This window comes from Ranitomeya imitator, chromosome 6 (assembly GCF_032444005.1).
Source record: "Ranitomeya imitator isolate aRanImi1 chromosome 6, aRanImi1.pri, whole genome shotgun sequence".
In the NCBI taxonomy this organism is placed as follows: Eukaryota; Metazoa; Chordata; class Amphibia; order Anura; family Dendrobatidae; genus Ranitomeya; species Ranitomeya imitator.
In genome coordinates, this window is record NC_091287.1 from 134,331,964 (window position 1) to 134,353,054 (window position 21,091).

The 21,091-nt window shown below is 43.4% G+C and overlaps 1 protein-coding gene across 4 annotated transcripts in view; it reads right to left on the bottom strand.

The window, feature by feature from the left end:
- Nucleotides 1-21,091, bottom strand: part of TRAK1 (trafficking kinesin protein 1) — a 239,844-nt gene that overhangs the window by 100,453 nt on the left and 118,300 nt on the right. For all 4 annotated transcript variants that reach the window (XM_069730123.1, XM_069730122.1, XM_069730118.1 and 1 more), the window contains one exon: nucleotides 8,903-9,097. The gene's annotated coding sequence lies outside the window, so the exon portion shown is untranslated. The remainder of the gene's footprint in view (nucleotides 1-8,902; nucleotides 9,098-21,091) is intronic.

Consider the following 21,091-nt stretch of genomic DNA (forward strand, 5'->3'; position numbering starts at 1 on the left):
GCCCACGTAGTATATAGCAGCCATGTAGTATATAGTACTGCCCACGTAGTATATAGCAGCCATGTAGTATATAGTACTGCCCACGTAGTATATAGCAGCCATGTAGTATATAGTACTGCCCACGTAGTATATAGCAGCCATGTAGTATATAGTACTGCCCACGTAGTATATAGCAGCCATGTAGTATATAGTACTGCCCACGTAGTATATAGCAGCCATGTAGTATATAGTACTGTCCACGTAGTATATAGCAGCCATGTAGTATATAGTACTGTCCACGTTGTATATAGCAGACATGTAGTATATAGTACTGTCCACGTTGTATATAACAGCCATGTAGTATGTAGGATCCTCTCTTACACCGCTTGTCCCCCACTATCAATGCTGGCTTCGTTCTTTGAGCCTTCGGACCATGGAAGCTAGGACATGTTAGTATAAGGCTTGGGCACTTTTTTACTTTAGCCCTCATTTATTTGCATCTTTATGTCCTTCACTGCATTTCCTTGTCAGTATCCGAGTAGTACTTTTATAAAATTCATATGGTACTGTGATTTGGTGAACAAACTGCTCCTCATTTTTTGGTGCAGATATAGATTAATAACGAGTATTTTTGAGCCATCTTTGGAGTTCTTGTTTATTTGTATTATGCATATATACCGTATGTATTTCTATATTGAGGTCTCTGGGGAATTGTGGTGTATTTTTCCATGCCCCTATATCAGGGCATGGTTTCTGTATAGGTATCTTTTCTGTATTTTTTAAAAATGTTTTTAATGATTTTTGTGTTGCGTGTCACTTTTTCTACCAATAAAACATTGAATTTTTATATACGGTGTGAGATGTTCCCATCTGTATGGGCATGATCTTTTCTCAGTTTTGCTTATTGTGGATTTTTCGGTCATTAAACGAGGGGCACTAACAATTTTTTGACCACGTGTATAAGCCACTTTTCTTTATTGAACATGTTACATTACAGGCAGAGTGTTTGACCGCTTCCTAGTTATTAAAGTCTGGTATATTATTAAACTAATAAAGTAAAAGAAAAACAAAAACTATATAAACGCAGTCCCTGTTTTAAATGAATGACACAGCTCTGCAAGACTATGCCTCCATTATTCTTCCTGCAATTGCATTTGAATAAAACAAAAAAAAAAACAGAACAGAATTGCATATTTTTAGGTACAGAAAGAAACCACACTTGATACTCAGTAGGAAAATATCTACCACCACTTGTCCCTTGCCCTTTGGTGGGTTTCCAGTCCCATGTGCTGCACCTAGGTGATGCAGCCAGGTGCCAGCCAGTCTACTGCACCACACACAGGGCTCTGCGCCAGCAGCACTCAGCGCTCGCTTCTCCTCAAAGTCAAATTCACCTTGTGGTTGCACAACTTGTCTCACCACCAGGAATGGTGGGGTATTTACATTGTAGTATCAAGGACAATAATGGTTTACTTTCAATTACAATAACATGAATATGCATCAGTAAAAAATAAAAGTAACTGATTTTACATTACTTGGCACAGTAGGAAGCAAGCAGGCACAAAGGAACTCCAACATCAGCACCGCCAGAAGAACCACATTGACCAGGGAATTAAAATTATTGCTGAAATGCCAAGGTCTCATATTACAATTAGTGATGAGCGAATATACTAGTTACTCGAGATTTCTCAAGCACACTCGGGGGTCCTCCGAGTATTTTTTAGTGCTCGGAGATTTAGTTTTTATTGCCACAGCTGAATGATTTACATCTGTTAGCCAACATAAGTACATGTGGGGGTTGCCTGGTTGCTGGGGAATCATCCAGCTGCGGCAACAAAAACTAAATCTCCGAGCACTAAAAAATACTTGGAGGACCCCCGGGCGTGCTCGACAAATCTCGAGTAACGAGTATATTCGCTCATCACTAATTACAATGTAACGACAACTAGAAGAAATAATAGACCACCTCAATGTTCCTCTGGTCCCTGCTGTTCTGTGCTTCCTGGTCCAGTGTGAGCCAAGTGCCCCTGACTCCAGACAGTGCTAAAGTGCCCAGAAATATTAAAATTAGTGACGGATTTTCCATTCCTCTGTGTCTTAGAAATAAGGTCTTTTTGGCTTCTGAGTCTGAAAAGATGTGTTTGGTTCAGACTTTATTTTTTTTCCTTAACCTGGCTCGTTTTTTCTACTTCTTTGCTGTCAGTCCTGACCACTGCCAGATTATCACTCACAAGAACACTGTTTGCCCCTTGCTCGTGGTCAGTACGATCACCATTCCTGACAGCCGCATTGGTGCTGTGGAGTAGTGACTACACTTAGACCTCTGTGAATCCCTGGCACATGGGATAAGTATAGTATATCTGTCTCATGTATAAATATAACATTTGTGACATTACTATGATGGCTATGACCACAATTAATGCTAGACCATACCCAATAAGCACGTTCTACCTATTGTGTCACCCCCATTTCCTTATAGATTGTAAGCTTGCAAGCAAAACCTCACTGTTCCTGTGACTGTTGAACTATATGTTACGCTGTAAGGTCTGTACATGTCCCTGCTCAATTATAAAATGTTGCAGAATATGTTAACGCTATATAAATAAAATGATTACTTATTATTACTATCCATACCACAGTTATGAGGCCTGGCATCAATTTGATCCTCTCAAGTCACAGACTAAAGACCCCCCCATCAAAGATTTTACCCTCTAAATATATTGCATTCATCATATTATATAGAACATTATATTATATAGCACTGTGTACTTACAGTTGCTCATTTTGTCCTCCTAACCAGCTAATTCTTCTCTTTTTTTCTGCTCTATGTAGAAACAGGAGGTCTCTTTTCCCTGCAAAAATCACTCCCCTCTTCAGCTCCTGACCCAGCTGCTGCCAGGGACTTTTGCAGTGACTGATGAGACATACAGAGAAAATTGACCTCCGGTTTCTACATAGAGCTTAGAAAGATTCAGCTAGCCAGTTTTTAATCATGTGATGTCATAGACGTAATGGAAAACAGAAGAATTTACTGAGTAGAAAGGCAAAATGAGCAATTGTAAGAACACAGTGATATATAATACGAATGCAATATATTAAGACCATAGAATCTTTGAGAGTGCTTCTTTAAAAAATCCAAAACATGCCCTTAAATGTGTCTCGTACCCGGGTAAATCAAGGTAGAGAGCATTAATCACGATCATGATGGCAAGCTAAGCGTTAATGGACTAAAAGCTACAGATCCCAGGACACAAGTAATGTATGATACAACCTACCAAGATCAATTATAGGGATTATATATTAGTAAAAGGTGATACAATCTCCTAATCATCGTCTGAACCCTAACAATCTCAAGGTTATAGAACATGATACGCCATGCATGCTGCACGGGAGGATCCGCTGCCCGGAAGGAGGGTGCTAGATAGGAGTCATATTTGTCCTGTGACTTAACACTTATTCTCACTAACGACCTCTACGTAATCAGCACAGCTAATGACAGCCAAAAATAATCAGTCTTTCACAAAGAAATGGGACTTGATATACCTGTAGGAGCTTTACTTTATGATGTTCCCTCATTTATAATATTTAAAGGCAAGGACAGGAACAACATTTGTTGATTTGTAAGTTTACGGAGAGCATATACAGTACATATGAAGCTGGAGTAGTCAGCAGCAGTAGACGGCACAGAGAATAAGACTAATTAACCAAGTCCATGTACAATTACTCACTAGAGCCAGGGCAAAGTCTACAGTCCTCTCCCATCATCATGTACGACCAGCCAACAGCAGATAACAGAACTGGAGTGATTCAAAGTGAGGTGAGACTGACGTCTGTAGACATGGCCCCTGTCCTCCATAGACACTTTCATCATCGGAGGATTTGTGTACAGTAATCACACTCAGTTATGGAAACAATAAAAGGACTTTGGCAGCTTTTCATTATCGTTACCTAGAATAATGATCATGGGAGTCAGTGCACTAGTGTTGTGGCAACAAATGGACGCCACTTGGGTCAGACGCCCCTTAATCATTTATAATGGGGTTCATTTGGTTCCTGTGCAGTGACAAGAAAATTAGTATTTTTCCCTTGGACACAGATGTGAACAGATTAAAAAATGTACTAAAAAGAGCACTACACATCAGGATCTGAATTCACTTTTTTTGTCTGGTTGCAATTGCAGATGTTTTTTAAGCCAAATTCATCAAAATGGAGCAAGTGGTTTATAAACTAAACACAAAATTAACAAATGCTACGCATTTTTCACTTTAATAAATATTTGCAACTTCGGAGCCCAAGAAGTCACAAATCCATTAAAAAAGGAACAAAAGTGCGCCAAACTGAAAACTCATCTAGAAACCATATTCAAAGGAGGGGCTGGATTAAAGGTACCTTCACCCATAACGATATCGTTAAGGATATCGTTGCAACGTCACGCTTTTTGTGACGTAGCAACGATCCCGCTAACAATATCTTTATGTATGACAGCGACCAACGATCGGGCCCCTGCTGGGAGATCGTTGGTCGTGGGGAATGATCAGGACCTTTTTTTGGTCGCCGATCACCCGCTGTCATCGCTAGATCGGCGTGTGTGACGCCGATCTAGCGATGTGTTCGCCTGTAACCAGGGTAAACATCGGGTTACTAAGCGCAGGGCCGCGCTTAGTAACCCGATATTTACCCTGGTTACCATTGTAAAAGTAAAAAAAAAACAAAAACCACTACATACTCACATTCTGATGTCTGTCACGTCCCCCGGCGTCCACAGGGTTAAAACTGCTTTCTCAGGAGCGCTGCTAATGCACGCACTGCTGCCGAGAGCTTCCCTCCACTGACTGTCAGTGCTGGGCCGTAAAGCAGAGCAGAGCAGAGCGGTGACGTCACCGCTGTGCTCTGCTTTACAGCCGGCACTTTCACAGCGGCAAAAAATAACACAGGGGAACAATTTGAAAAAAAATTTCTGTTGAGTTAGGTTTTTGAGCTGATTTATACTAAAATTGGCATGCTGATTCCAAAAATGTAGTCAGTTTTTTTCTAGCACGTCAAGTTTTTCCTACACAACTTACCTGCCAGAGAAGCACAATTGCACTGATATCTGTAATAAGACTTGTTATCTGATTACAATTCGACTCATATAGAGCTACGTAGCAACTTGTAAGAGTAGTCACAACTTTGTCATGCCTATTTCTTATATATTTCATTTTTTGTTCATATTTGTACTATTTAAAAAAAACAACAACACTTTTTAGGTACAGTAGTTTACATAGCTTTGAGAAGACAAAAATCCTATAGTTCAAAAACTTGACGTGATAGAGAAAAACTGAGATCATTTCTGGATTCAGCATCCAAAAATTAATTAAGAACAGTTGTCTGACCTAACTCTTAAAAAATTGTGTTCCCCAGTGCAGCAGGCACTATCTTTTCTGTATTTTGGATGACACTCGCCCATTTCAATCTATAGGTGCATTAAAAAACTTCACTGCACTCCCACTCAAATTAATAAGATTCTGCAGCAGTTTCTTATATAGTGGGATCCTTCAGACGAACCTGAGAACCCATCTCTTCAGGAAAGCCTACAGCCTGCAATAACCATTCTGCCGCCTCACCAACCACCCGAGCTGGCGCCTCACCAACCGCCTGAGCTGCCACCTTTCCACCACCAGTGCTGCAGCACCCTCGACCTCCTGTCTCTTCCCCTCTGTACCAGTCTGTCACTGTAAATTTGTTTACTGTAAACAATATCTATAACTCTGTACGTAACCCCTTTTCTCATGTACAGCACCATGGAATTAATGGTGCAGTATAAATAATGATATTATTATTATTATTATTATTAATAATAAAAAAACTGGAGTAACAACAATGATGAATCGGGGCCAAAGTGTCAACATTTTCAAAGGGTTGTTTCAAAAGGAAAACCTCTGTCCAAGTACCCAAGAGGGCAGATAGATAACACAGAGGAGCAACCCCTTGTCAGGATCTAGGCTTCACTGCACTACCACTCAAATTAATAAGATTCTGCAGCAGTTTCTTATATAGTGGGATGCCGCTGTGAAAGGAAAATCAGTGAAGGGGCAAAACATTAGGCACATTCAGACATCCATGTTTAACAGTCCATATACCGCAATGGCCGGTATATGAGGAGACCTGCGATTGGTCAGGGCTTTGTGGTCCGTTCACACCGAGAAGCATGGACGTCCGAATTCAGCCATAAACTGGGTCTGCAACTCCCTTATTCTCAGGCTCATAGGAGAGTCCAGAAATTGGACCCACAACAATCTAAGCAATATTAATTATTTTAATAATTTTTTCCCACCAACTATACCTGAAACTATTGATAGCTATGAACATTAAATAGAAAGAGATTAGTTTTTTAATAGCCTTTAACGACTTTGGCCATAACACAGATCGGACGGCTAAAGATCGCTATATGCTGCTGCTATATTAAAGAGCAATGAGGGTAACGGGGCTTGCCCTGCCACCCAGAGGATACCGCAGCTAAAAGGTCACAAAATATCTCATTGAGTCCAAATTTTTGCAACTTGCCTGTCGCAACCCCATTCGCCAGCATTATGCTATGATGAAACAGCATCACACAAAGTTGCTATGCAGCCCCAGTCTACACGAGTAATAATCTGGTAATGGATGGTTACACCGAGACAACTATACACACTCTAATCCATATTGGATGTTTAATATAGTCATTCAGTGCCAAGGTGTAAAGCCCCCGTCACACAAAGCGAGATCGCTAGCGAGATCGCTGCTGAGTCACAAGTTTTGTGACGCAACAGCGACCTCAGTAGCGATCTCGCTATGTGTGACACGTAGCAGCGACCAGGCCCCTGCTGTGAGATCGCTGGTCGTGTCGGAATGGCCTGGACCTTTTTTTGATCGTTGAGGTCCCGCTGGGTAGCACACATCGCTGTGTTTGACACCTTACCAACGACCTCATGACAGGACGTCCCTCATTGAGGTCTGTTAATCGTCATGAAATAGCTGCCATGTGACATCGTTGTACAGGTCGCTACAGGTCGCCGCATCGCTGCTGCGTCGTTGGGGAGATCTCACAGTTTGACATCTCACCAGCGACCACATAGCGACGCAGCAACGATCCCTGACAGGTCGTATCATTGTCGGGATCGCTTTAGCGTCGTTAAGTGTGACGGGGCCTTAAGGCCAGGGCGCACTGGTCAATTAACAATACATAGTACATAGAGGTGCTGCAACAGTAGTTAAACACATACAATGGAACAAAAGGAGATAAAGAACTACAAAGTGTTGTGCACACTCAGGAATGCATAATAATATTCAAAGTTTGTCAACGTGAGAGGGGGTAGACATACAATTAAAATCAATATAAAAATATATAGTCGTTCAATCCGATCCAAAACGTTCAACGACACCGGGCGAAAAGTGAGAAATCACTCACAGGGCACATTCTTTCACAGAAAGATATTTTGTGGACTAGCGACCATCAAATGAAAAATTAAAGCAAAGCTGACATTTTTCAGAAAATCAGCAGAAACTATTACTACATTTCACCTGCCGAATGTTTTACATTGTCAAAGCGGTCCATTTTCATCAAATCTTGGGGCGTCTTTTTTTTTGTTGCTGTTGTGATTACGGTAAAACCACAACATTTCTGCTACAATTCTCAATCACAATGGGGACGATTCGTTAAGACCGGCATAGCCCACACTGCTGAAGTGCACAACACCAAATTCATTAAGAGGCGCACACTGCTTTATGAATTGGACTCATCTCCTCTGTGGCGTGTGCCTTTGTACAAGGCATAAGAAATTCCATTCTGGAAGAGCTTTATTCAAACTGGATTGAAATTGTCAAAAGTTGCAAAAATTTTTTGCAACTCCTCGATGTGGCAAAATTTGTGACTTTTCAAAGCCATTACAACAGTTTTCTGGCATAAAAGCTTTGATGAATTGGACCCAATCCAATGTGTTTGACCATGACGGTGGCAAAAAAACCCCAAAACAACACATTGTAGCCGCAACTAATTTTGAAGGTTAACAGCATTTGGGGACATGGTTCCCTATAAGATAGCACATGGAGCAATGAAATTCTTTATGGCTGTTCAGATGATAGTGTTTTTATACAGACCAAGTGTCCTTCTGAAAAAAAAAAAAGCAGGCACTATCTTTTCTGTATTTTGGATGACACTCGCCCATTTCAATCTATAGGTGCATTACAAATTTTTTTAAATCGGATCTCATATGGAATACCCAACTGGTTTCTGTAGAGGAGCATCTTGGCTAATACTTCTAATCATATTACAAGTGTGGTTAAAGACTCCCTGACTGATTTAGAGTAACTACTTCCCAAAGGCTGCACCATGCAGTAGAGGCCATTTTCTTTCCTTCTTGAAAAGATCCAATTTGCATATATTCATATAGTAAATAAAAATCGGCTAAAGTTTGCAAAACAATCCCAGAAGGCACACTGATAGATATAAAGTTACATAGTCTGAAGATGAAAGACTTTGTACAAGAGGATAAAAAAGGACACTGCTTAGGAATTGTGATAGTTTCTTGAATATTCAGAGTCCTGTATTAACCCTTTTAAGTGAGGGCATGGCTGAAAAAGTGAATTTATGTTCTATGAGCATGAATTGTATGTCCAGCCCATGTATACTTTTTGCTGTACGTAAAGCTCCTTTGAATTAAAGGGTGCAAATATCTACGATTCTAAGTAAAAAAAAAATGTTGCCTCCTAATGCCTGGAAGTATGGCAAAACAAAAGGCGTCTATGGATACATTTGGCTTATACTTTAGTAGTATTTCATGGCACCACCCCGGCTAGATGTGGTCAAAGCCTGTAAGCCCCATTGGGATGGGTGTCAAGTGAACCCATGTAAGTGTTGTAGAATATACTGGAACGAGTGAAGATGACACATAAAACAAGTACTCACGGAAGTATTTCAAGGTCTCTTCAATTTGTTCAGTAGTCAGGTCAATGTTGGCATCAGGAGAGATGAGTGGTGTTTGGAGCCAGTCGTCGTGATCATACCCATAGATGGTGTCGGCTCTTAGCTTGTAATGAGGCAGCTGCTCTTCCAGTAGGCTGATGATCTCAACTTCCGGAAGGTCAGTACTGTTGCACACATCTATATGAAGAAAACACAAGAACTTAGAAAATAGCCAATAAGATGTAAAATGTCTCCTAGTAAGGTCATACAGGCCAATAACACTTTACCTCACACTGCATTAATACCAAGCAAAGGTTAATTTTATGGCTATTACTGAATGCAATTCTTATAATTCTCATACTTTGCACTGACGAAGAGCAATACCTCGAAACACTGTGATTCTGATTTGACTTATAGCCTAAATCATATGGTAAGGCTTGTTAAAGGGTTGGTATTGACTATTATGATTGCTACATCCAATAGGTGGAACTAGGATTCAAGTCCTCTTCCTCTCTGAAGAGGCCATTTGCACGACTACACAATACACTTAAGATAAAACAGTAAAGGGTCTTCCTTAAGGTACCGTCACACTTAGCGACGCTGCAGCGATACCGACAACGATCCGGATCGCTGCAGCGTCGCTGTTTGGTCGCTGGAGAGCTGTCACACAGACCGCTCTCCAGCGACCAACGATGCCGGTAACCAGGGTAAACATCGGGTAACTAAGCGCAGGGCCGCGCTTAGTAACCCGATGTTTACCCTGGTTACCAGCGTAAAAGTAAAAAAAACAAACACTACATACTTACCTACCGCTGTCTGTCCTCCAGCGCTCTGCTCTGCACTCCTCCTGTACTGTCTGTGTGAGCACAGCGGCAGGAAAGCAGAGCGGTGACGTCACCGCTCTGCTTTCCGGCTGACCGACGCTCACAGCCAGTACAGGAGGAGAGCAGAGCACAGCGCTGGAGGACAGACGGCTGTAGGTAAGTATGTAGTGTTTGTTTTTTTTACTTTTAGGAAAGTAACCAGGGTAAACATCGGGTTACTAAGCGCGGCCCTGCGCTTAGTTACCCGATGTTTACCCTGGTTACCAGTGAAGACATCGCTGAATCGGTGTCACACACGCCGATTCAGCGATGTCTGCGGGGAGTCCAGCGACCAAATAAAGTTCTGGACTTTCTTCCCCGACCAGCGACAGCACAGCAGGGGCCTGATCGCTGCTGCCTGTCACACTGGACGATATCGCTAGCGAGGACGCTGCAACGTCACGGATCCCTAGCGATATCGTCTAGTGTGACGGTACCTTTAGATTCAAGGACAGGATGTAGTTGCCTAAAAGAGCTCAAGAGAAAAAGGTGTTTGAACACGGTCCCATATCTCTCTTTCATCTTGTTAATCTGAAGGTTCCCACTACAACAAGCAGAGGTTTTGACTGTCAAAAAGTAAATATAAACCGGGAGAAAATTTAATTATGTATGGTTGCATACAAAATTAAAAGGATTTTCCAGTTTTCACCTTCTCCAAATCTCCGTCACTGCTCCCAGTCTCGCTAGACCGCTAAATCATCTGGGTAATTTCGCAATGCATCACTGGAAACGCGCATCACTGGGAAGCTGGCTGCGCGCATCGGTGGACGTCGGAAGGTGAGAATAGCACAATTTATTAATTATGTTTAACATTATATCTTTTTACTATTGATGCTGCATAGGCAGCATCAATAGTAAAAAGTTAGTCCGGGATGGGGCGACACACTGGCACTGACTGGAGGGGAGTAGGGAGGGGCCAATTTGCAGTCGGACTAAGCATGTCGCGACCAATCAGCGACGCGGGATTTCCATTACAGAGAAACAGACAGAAAGACAGACAGATGGAAGTACCCCTTAGACGATTATATAGGTAGATTGTGGTGAGGTAACCCAGGTTACAGCCAGGGGGCGCTATGTGTGTGCTTCAGGATTCGCTTGGAGGCATAATTATGGTGATGAGACAAAGTCTGGAAAATGCGGGCAACGGTCCAGAAAGTACATGTGGACGCAATTGCTGTGGCTCGGCGGGGTCACGAAGATTGCCAGCGTCTGGCTGTAACTCAGCGGGGTTATGAAGTTGACAAGCGTCTTGCAGTGGATCGGCGGGTCCACGAAGCTGACAAGCGTCTTGCTGTGGATCGGCAGGTCCACGAAATCTGTGGTGCAGAGCCTTGTGGAGAATAGCTACAGTTGCAGCAAGAGGTTCCGCAGCATCTTGTGATCAGCACACGGAGGTGCTGGTGGTGTATGACTGCAGCAGGAGCTGTGGTGGCGCCAGCGGGTCCTGGTGAGGTGTTATGAGAGGACATTGGTCCAGAAAGTGCAAACTCTTAAAGGGCCAGTGCCGACCTGAACCCCAGGGAAGGGGTGGTGTCCCTAAAAAGGCGGTATCCCAAAAGAGCATAGTTGCCTAAAAGGGGGTGGAGTCCCAAAAGGGTGTAGTGACCCTGAAGGAGGCGGATTCCCAAAAGGAGGTGGTAACCCAAATAGGGGTGGTGGCAAAAGAGAAGCGGCGGTGAATGTATCATTGGGCTGTCGCCAGGGGCAATTGTGCTATGCAGGTCCATGCTATACTGTGAATTGCTCAGCCAATGTTTTATCACGACAGTGCCCCTTTTTGTTGGATGGAGAATGTGTGATGGGACTGATAGACCCGGGGAGTGGAGTGTCTTGGATGAGGACCCCTCCTGAATGCACTGTGTCGCCTGGGATAGGGACAAGAATGAATGACACAGGTGGGGACATTAAAGGACATTTGACAGCCTGCCTCTACATTGACTGTGACGTGTCATTGCCAGTAGCAATCGCTAGGGCTGAGTATAATGGTGTGCTGACAGAAGCACTGATGCAATGGAACGATAGTGCTCCACATGGTGAAGTCAGGATGACGGTGGTAGCCATGCCAGAATGTATGACCAGACAGAAGTGTGGGTATGACCAACTCTGGGACTTGGCAGAGGTGAGCAAAGGTGTGACCGTTGAAGATAGGTCAGACTTGGACCAGACAGTTGGCTCGACTAAGTAGGACTTATGACCGTACCATCCGGGGAAGCCAGCCATGGAAAGAAAGGTCATTTGAAAGGGTACAATTGGAAAGTGGGTTGACTAAAAAGAGTCTGGTGACACAGATGGATAGTGACTCGGGGGCTGAAGCCCAGGGCCAACGTACTGACCGCTGGGGGGCAGGGGAGGCCTAACAAAGGTGTGATGCTGAATCATGCCCAAAACCGACTGAGAAGTTCCTCTCGACTTGCAGGGCAAGGTGACATGGGTACCCAGTATTGGGACCCATGGTTTATGTCATGGGTTCAACCCCGTAAGTTTGAACAGAGGGAGAGGCTATGTGGTGCGGTAACCCAGGTTACAGCCAGGGGGCGCTGTGTGTGTGTGTGCTTCAGGATGCGCTTGGAGGCATAATTATGGTGATGAGACAAAGTCCGGCAGGATTGTAAATGGCCGGTATGTGTCACAGAGGTGCTCTGCGCTGTAAGCCTAAAATGATATGGTTATGCTGGGACTTATAGTTCCACAAGAGTTTGTTGTGTTTACTTATAAGGGCGGGCTTATAGGGTTAGCTGGTGAGGTAGGCGGGACTGGCTAACCACACACACTCCCATCTAGGGGAGTGGTTAGAACTATATAATGTGACTGAGGTCTGGTAAAATGGGTCAGAGTGTATGGATCTGTTTGGTCCATGTGCAAGGTCCTGGACGGTCGGAGTTGGAAGCTCCTGTGAGTGGAGTCTTCCTGGAAGCACCTGAGAGATCGTGGACCTGGACGGTCGGTGTTGGGAGCTCCTGTGAGTGGAGTCTTTCTGGAAGCACCTGAGAGACAGTGGACCTGGTGGTCTGTGTTTGAAGCTCCTGTGAGTGGAGTCTTCCTGGAAGCACCTGAGACCGTGAACCTGAATGCTCAGGGTGTTGGATTGTCCTGGGACGAACTGGAGTCCTGCAAGCACCTGATGAGAGAGTGTGAGTCCTGGAATGGTCAGGGTGTTGGATTGTCCTGGGATGGACTGGAGTCTTGCAAGCACCTGGTGAGACCATGGACTGATGGCCTGTGTGTTGGAAGTGTCTGTGATTGAGCTTCCTGGAAGCGCATGGAGAGGCTGCATCTACAGAGCTGGAGACGGTTTCTGTGTTGGGGAAGCTACAATTCCTACTGTGGGTCTGGACTATCCGAGGTGCCCTGGTCACAAGGACGGTGATCCCAGTGAGGCAGCTTTCCCCTGTGAACCAGCAATAACAGGAGTCAGTGTGTGGAGCCTGAGCTCCTGTAAGGTAACTCCAGATAACAAGGGGATTGTAATATATGGCAGAGAAGTTTATTTGCTGCATGAACAGACTGGTGGTCGTGATAAGTTCATGGATGGAATGAAATAGACTGTATGTCATGTGGTTTATGATGTTTAATAAACCGGATTAGACTGTTTAAGTGGAGAAATCGAGCCTGAGTGCTTAAATCCTGTGCCAAGCAAGTGTTCCCCAACCCACTCAGGTAGTGTTTCACCACAACATACCGTATATATATATATGTGTAGAAAATTCAATTATGACAAAAAGCTCAAAAATAAATTATTTGACCCCTCAATATCTGCCATGAAATATTCTTATATGCAAAACAAAAATCAAGCTGAAAGACAAACCTTTAGGTGTTTCAGACAGAAGCAGTGATAAATGAACATGATCTCATTGTTTAGTGCACTCGTTCTTGGCAATGATTTTGGATCAGGGAATTGCAGGATTGGGTTACACAACATTTTAAAAATGTAGCAGAATAGCGTCTTTGTATATAGATTGATATGAATTAGATTAAATGCCACGTGCTCACAGAATCACTCGGAGAAGAGGAGGAAAACGGTCCTCATCATATGACACCAGAGCAACTACATGACATGCCCCTGGTCTCCGGCCTCACTTTCCAGCCAAAAATTATTACACAAGTACAGTGGCATATTCAATAAGGAAAAAAAGTGCCCCCTCCGATTTCCATTTCTCCACTAATTCTGGAGAAAATTTACTATTTTACTGTGCACCTCCACTTTCCAAAGTTATGCCTCTCCCCCAGTAATGAGGATGCAAATTTCCTTTTCAACCAATTCGGTGTATACCACAGAACGTCCATGTGGGCATATCTTTTCTCCTATATAAAGGCTCATTCAGAGATCTGTGCAAATTGGTCCGAGATCAGGCCACAATGCACAGACCAGCGCATGACCGCTTCATAGAAATACATGAAACTGCAACGGTCCGGTGGGGAGACCCGCGGCCAGTCCAGTCTGTGATATATATACTCAGTTGAAGGGTAATTTTGTGCGATCATCAGTAGGGAGCATGATTTTGGAGCAGAGTGGCACAGAAAAAAAAGAAAAATTGTTCCAGAATCTCAGTTTTCATGAAACAATCCAATGACTGTTCTCCATAATGTGGATTCCCAGGAATGTCTAGCTATATCCTCAACTTCTATAAACTGCCACAGAGAGGGCTCTAAGGAAACCGTGTGTTCCAAAAAGTAATATTCCAAGAGGAGGGTCCACATTTATCAGACATTAATTGCAGATAACATAAATGCTTCGGATGGAAATACCTCGCTCATGTAAAGCGTTGTGTCATGGAGACAACAACCACAAGCTGAAAATATAGAAACCACAGACTGTAAAATCAGGGAGCGAGCTGATGAGAGACCATGACAAACTAGATCACACAAATGACTTTTAGCTACAATTTTACTTTGAACGTCATCCTCCCCTATCTACAATGTCATTAGAAGGTTTTACTTACTCATTCTGTGTGAGGCGATGGACTCCCCTCCGCCCCTCCTGACTCTCGCCCAGATTGTCACATTTCTCCTCCAGCTGTCCAGCTAAGCACAGCACATGTGAGCGCTGCTGTCGGCACAGAGACCGCCTGTCACATGGTGCTATGAATTTACCCACCAAACATAGCTAATACCAAGCCAGACCACTGACGAGGCCCTGCTGAGACACCAGTTCACACTGGCTAAAAATGGCTGCCCTTTCAGTCTTTGCCAATTCCTTTCCTACCAGACTGTCTTATGCAACTCAACCAGTCTACATGCCCGAGTACGAATTAACACTGATGGATATAGATATTCTATAAAATGGTATAAAACATACGCTGCCAACACTAGAAGAGCTTGACCTCATAGAATGACTCACATAGGTTATACAAGTAGGCACTCGGGAGTTAAGTACAGGGGATGGGCATTTGCAATCCAATATATTAGATGTCTCGGTCAATATATAGACTTTCTTCAGATATACAGACCGCATATATGAGAGGCGTGTACCATAGAGAAGCGCTAGTGTTAGGGCACAATATGACCACAGCGGTGAGGTGCTCGCTTACCACTAGCGCTTTTCTATCATACACACCTCTCCTAAATGCGGCCTGTATATCTGAAGTTATTGAGCCAGACTTAATGTATATTGGATTGCCAATAACCGTTCCCTCTACTTCACTACCGAGTGCCTAGTTGCTTATATACAGGTACGGACTGGGGCTGAAATTCAGTCCTGGCATTTGAAAGCACACAGGCCCGTGCTGTCCCCATCCCCAAGCACTAAATGGGATATATTACTAATATTATCCTGTTTGGAGGAAAACAAGATTTACTACAAGACCAATATTTTTGATGATACCTCCGTTACAACTCTTAACAGTGTGGGTGTCTTGAGAACACCGATTCTGTTAACAATGTAGCAGACAAGGTGGCCCACAACCAGACTGGCCATTCTGGCATTTGCCAGAATTGCCAGATGGCCAGTCCGGCCCTGCTTATATATACTATAAGGGATAGCACCCTACTAGTGGAATGCAGACTCCGAGTGCCGCGAGCAACTCACAATAAGTTACACAACAACCCCTCCCTGTCCACATACCCTAGTAGATTAGGACTTTAAAAAAAAAAAAAAAAAAAAAAGAGGAAAAACATACAAAAGGTTATTTCCACTTCCTAAATTTTAACAATATAAATCTTTTATTATGTAGCAAACACAAAAACATAGGCAGGACAAATAACATTTAAAAATGAAAATATTGTGCCAGAACTTGTTTCATTGCCCAATAACAGTCACTGTGATGCAACCCACATGACGCATGATAACCAATAAAGCCATGTCAATATCTAAAATAGGTATGAATAGGCGCTACCCCTAAAGTGATGTCAAGTGGTATTAATTGTATATGGAGAGAGGTGCAATGTACATGTACAGATAATAATACACATATAATGTAGTATCAGGAGAATATAAAAGCATTATGTGGGACTGAAGAACCTGTGCACTTAACCATAGGAGATAGCTTCCTCAGGGGTCACTCATGGTGATACTCGTGGGGTCCTCATTCCCATATGATGCTTTGCCTATGAGCCAATTCGGTGACTCTGCACATGGAACTTTATTGCATAGTGTTACTGCTGAGCGTTAACCATCTATGATCCAGAAGAGACAGCTGCCCTTTAATGCTAAGTACAACAGATTGCTTGAAGAAATGTCGGCAACTTTAGCACTTGGTGGGGTTCTCAGCACCCAGAGACCACTGACAAAAACTTCTGACATTTCGGTTCGAATCTCTGAAAAGTTTTCTAAAAAAAAGTTGCTACTCTATCAACATTCCTTATTATTTAGAAACTTAGAAAAGAAACATTACAAAGGAACCTGTCATCAGACATACAGTGCGACTGACATCTTATCAGATGAATTCAGTATTAAAAAAGAGACAAAAACTGTGCGGCAAGTAACATAATACACAGCAACATAAAAATCATATTGCGGTGCTCATGCTCAGTCACTTGATATTTCTGTGAAGTGGTTAAAAGTAGTGGCACGTTCATTGCTAGAGGAAGCCGCTCGCGAGTTATAGTATAAATAATAGACAAACAGACTGGCAGCAGAGTTGCTGTAAAAGTGACAGCAAAACCGACAGCGAAGCTATTCTGAGCACATACCCTTATACCGAAGGTAATACGGGGCTGAAAATGTCACTCTCTGAACTGTCGTACCAGTCCTAGGCTGACTGACCTGGCACAGAGGGCGATACATCACTACAACAGTGCCAGCACCAGCTGGATGGGCAAATGAAGCCTAGGCCAGCTCCCGCTCATGTGCAGGACATCGCTGGAGGACGCTTGGCCGAACATACCCTGACCTGTGGGACTGCATGACTACTCGGGCAACTGGGAACACCCACATGACGCCTCACAGGGATGAGCCATCAGATGAAGATTTTTCTTAATGCTTCAAGGGCATTTCAGAGAATGACATCTTTGAAATGTGTTATTGTCCAGTGTACCACAATGGCAGTGGTTCTGGGGCTGTAAATGTGCGGCCAGGACTCCTGCCTACACCTTCATTATCATGCTCCCGCGGTCTTCCCTGACTGTGCATTGCTAAGCAACATAACTCTTGGTCGCCTCTCATCTGTCCCAGCTTTACTTAGCCAAACCAGTTACAGAACAGTCAATGCTGCCCAAGCACAGCTTAGATAGACTGGTGTGAGGTTATATGGGGTCTGCTGCATCCCTGAGTCCCACGGCGTGTAATTAGTAATGAGTAATTCAGGCATAGGTGAACGGAATTTGGAACAATTAAAAAATAATAATAATAATAATAATTTGAGACAATCTCCACTCAGGGTATGAATATTCAAATTAGAGTGCAGCAAATAAAGTCAATTTCTCATTAAAGTGCTTGGGTTTCCAGACCGGTTGCTTTGGTAATGGCTCTCTTTTCTCTGGCTCAGTGTTGATGCATGAGGTCAATAAAGGTAACCATATCCAAAGTGATAGATAAAAAACGGACAATAATTAGTGACGAGAGAACGTGCTCAGATTGCTGAAATAATATGTTGGAGTCCCGGCGCCTGCATGTCTCGCGGCAGTTCGATAGCCGTACCACATGCAGGGGCTGTCTAACAGCTGCGAGACATGCAGCAGCGGGGGTCTCGAAAATACTATTCAAACACGCAGAATCAGAGCACGTTCACTCATCAGTAATAAGGATTTTCATGTGGTTGCCCACTACAATGGTATTAATGAGGTGTCCTTAGGATGAGTCATCAATATAAGATCAATGGGGGTCTGATACCTGAAACCCCCTCCAAACAGCTCTGGAAAAACCAGTGTATAGGCTATAGGGGTCGATCTGCCTTAGGGTACCGTCACACTATACGATTTACCTACGATCACGACCAGCGATACGACCTGGCCGTGATCGTTGGTAAGTCGTAGTGTGGTCGCTGGAGAGCTGTCACACAGACAGCTCTCCAGCGACCAACGATGCGGAAGTCCCCGGGTAACCAGGGTAAACATCGGGTTACTAAGCGCAGGACCGCGCTTAGTAACCCGATGTTTACCCTGGTTACCAGCGTAAAAAAAAACAAACAGTACACACTTAGATTCCGGTGTCTGTCCCTTGCCGTCTGCTTCCCGCACTCAGTGACTGCCGGCCGTAAAGTGAAAGCACAGCACAGCGGTGACGTCACCGCTCTGCTCTGCTTTCACTTTACGGCCGGCAGTCACTGAGTGCGGGAAGCAGACGGCAAGGGACCTGACGGACACCGGAATGTAAGTATGTGCTGTTTGTTTTTTTTTACATTTACGCTGGTAACCAGGGTAAACATCGGGTTACTAAGCGCGGTCCTGCGCTTAGTAACCCGATGTTTACCCTGGTTACAAACGAACGCATCGCTAGATCGGTGTCACACACAGCGATCTAGCGATGACAGCGGGAGATCCAGCGACGAAAGAAAGTTCCAAACGATCTGCTACGACGTACGATTCGCAGCAGGATCCCTGATCGCTGCTTCGTGTCAGACACAGCGATATCGTATGGATATAGCTGGAACGTCACGAATCGTACCGTCGTAGCGATCGAAATGGCACTGTGTGACGGTACCCTTACTGGGGTGGGTGGCTTGGCCACTAAACAAAGTAGTGTCCGCACAATGTGTGCCAGCCACTGATGGAGTTGTTAACAGCTAATCAGTGTGTGTGACAAATGTTGAAACCCCAGCAATCTGATATTGATGACCTATCCCAAAGATTTCATTACACTGTATACTAAGACCACAAAGAGACTCTCCAGCCCCCTAATTACATGACTTCAGCTTAGAAATATAGACCCAGGCTGAGCGCTGCATATCCAGGAAACCACGAGGATTGCAGTAATCTGTTATCATAAGCAACGCTTTTCCATAACAGAAAACCATAAAGACAACGGCCTCTTAGGATTTTAGTCTGACAGATGGTTGCTTGTAAACTCAGGCTCTCTGGTCACTAAAACAATGGAGCAGTGGATGACCTTGTTGCCAACAATAATTGCAAGTAGAGTATATCGAGGACGGTTTATGACACGCTGCAATGAAACATACCCCGCCGGCTAGTGGGTGCTGCATAGTAAAGCCAAGAAACAATGAACAAAGTTCTCTTCTATATAAAGAAAAGATTTGACCAAGTATAAAAAAAAACATATTAGCCACATTACCTATTCGTTTTGAATCTATGATGTTGAGCTTCTTAGTCATGGTATAAAATACTGCACATTGAGAAATCAGCACTATTTGAGCCACACAGAAAAGATTACATGGGTATGCATAAAGGACCAAAGTCTAAAAAGTATACTACACTATCTAGATTGGGTGTCCTAAAGTCTTAAGAGTTACCGTATTTTTCAGACTACAAGACGCACCCCAAATTTAGAGGAAAAAAAAAATATTTTTTTATGTGAAAATGGGGGTCCACCTTATAGTACGAATTTAGCTTACCAGGGAGAATGGTGGCACCGGTGGAGCAGGGTCATAGCAGGCAGGGTCACCGCTGTATTGAGCGGAGATCTAAATCGGCGGGCGTACTGACACAGTTGGCCAATTCCTGAAGACCACCTCACTGCGAGGACTCTGCTATTGCCTCGCACTGCCAATTCCTGAAGCCCACCACCAGGAAATCAATGGCTCCTGCCTCGCACTCCTGGGACACTATTGTAAAACATGCAGGGAAATGTTTTACCTCTCAGAAAGAATCATTTGTGATCCCATGCTACCCCTGTCAGTATACTCTTCTGTTTCTCCCTTGCCCAGGAGCTGTGGTGTGATCAGACAATGTCCCTGTACGGACAGACACAGCCATTACACAATACATAATAGGGATACATTTATAAGATTATATCAGCACAGGAACATTTTATTAAACACATCCAATTGTGGAAATTATTATTATTCCAAGATCTAGTGATTAAAATGTACTCTATCAGTTGGAAAATACCTTTAAGGGAAATCTTTTTTGTGAATGAATGATCAGTCATGGAGGAGAAACAAGCATGTTCGTCCGATAGGATATTACAAAAGTTGCTTGTTTTTGTGTACTACAGTGTTTCTCCGAAAAAAGACCTATCCTGAAAATAAGCCCTAGAAAGATTTTACAGGATTTTTAGGCTATGTGCACACGTTGCGGATTTACCACGGATCCGCAGCATTTTTTCCGTGCAGAAATGCTGCAAAGCCACAAGTGATTTACAGTACAATGTAAATCAATGGGAAAAAAATTGCTGTGCAAATGGTGCGGAAAATTCCGCACGGAATAAGCAGCGGATTAAAAAAAGGACCATGTCCATTCTTTGTGCGTTTCTGCAGCCATTCCATTATAGGAAAACGCAGGGGCAACAACGCATGAAATCTGCACAGAATCCACAGGAAAAACGCACAAAATCCGCATAACAAAAACTCAGATTTTGACCTATGTTTTCTGCCAAGAGATGCAGAATCCGAACAGAAAATTCCACAGACAAATCCGTAACGTGTGCACATAGCCTTGGAGTATGTTTGAAATATAAGCCCTGTGTGTATATATACATGTGTATGTATGTGCAGTGTGTATATACAGTTGTGCTCAAAAGTTTACATACCCCGGCAGAATTTTTGCTTTCTTGGCCTTTATTCTGAGAATATGAATGATAACACCAAAACTTTTTCTCCACTCATGGTTAGGTGAAGCCATTTATTGTCAAACTCCTGTTTTCTCTTTTTCAATCATAATGACAACCCAAAACATCCAAATGATCCTGATCAAAAGTTTACATACCACATTTCTTAATACCATGTATTGCCCCCTCTTACAGCAATGACAACTTGAAGTCTTTTGTGGCAGATATGGA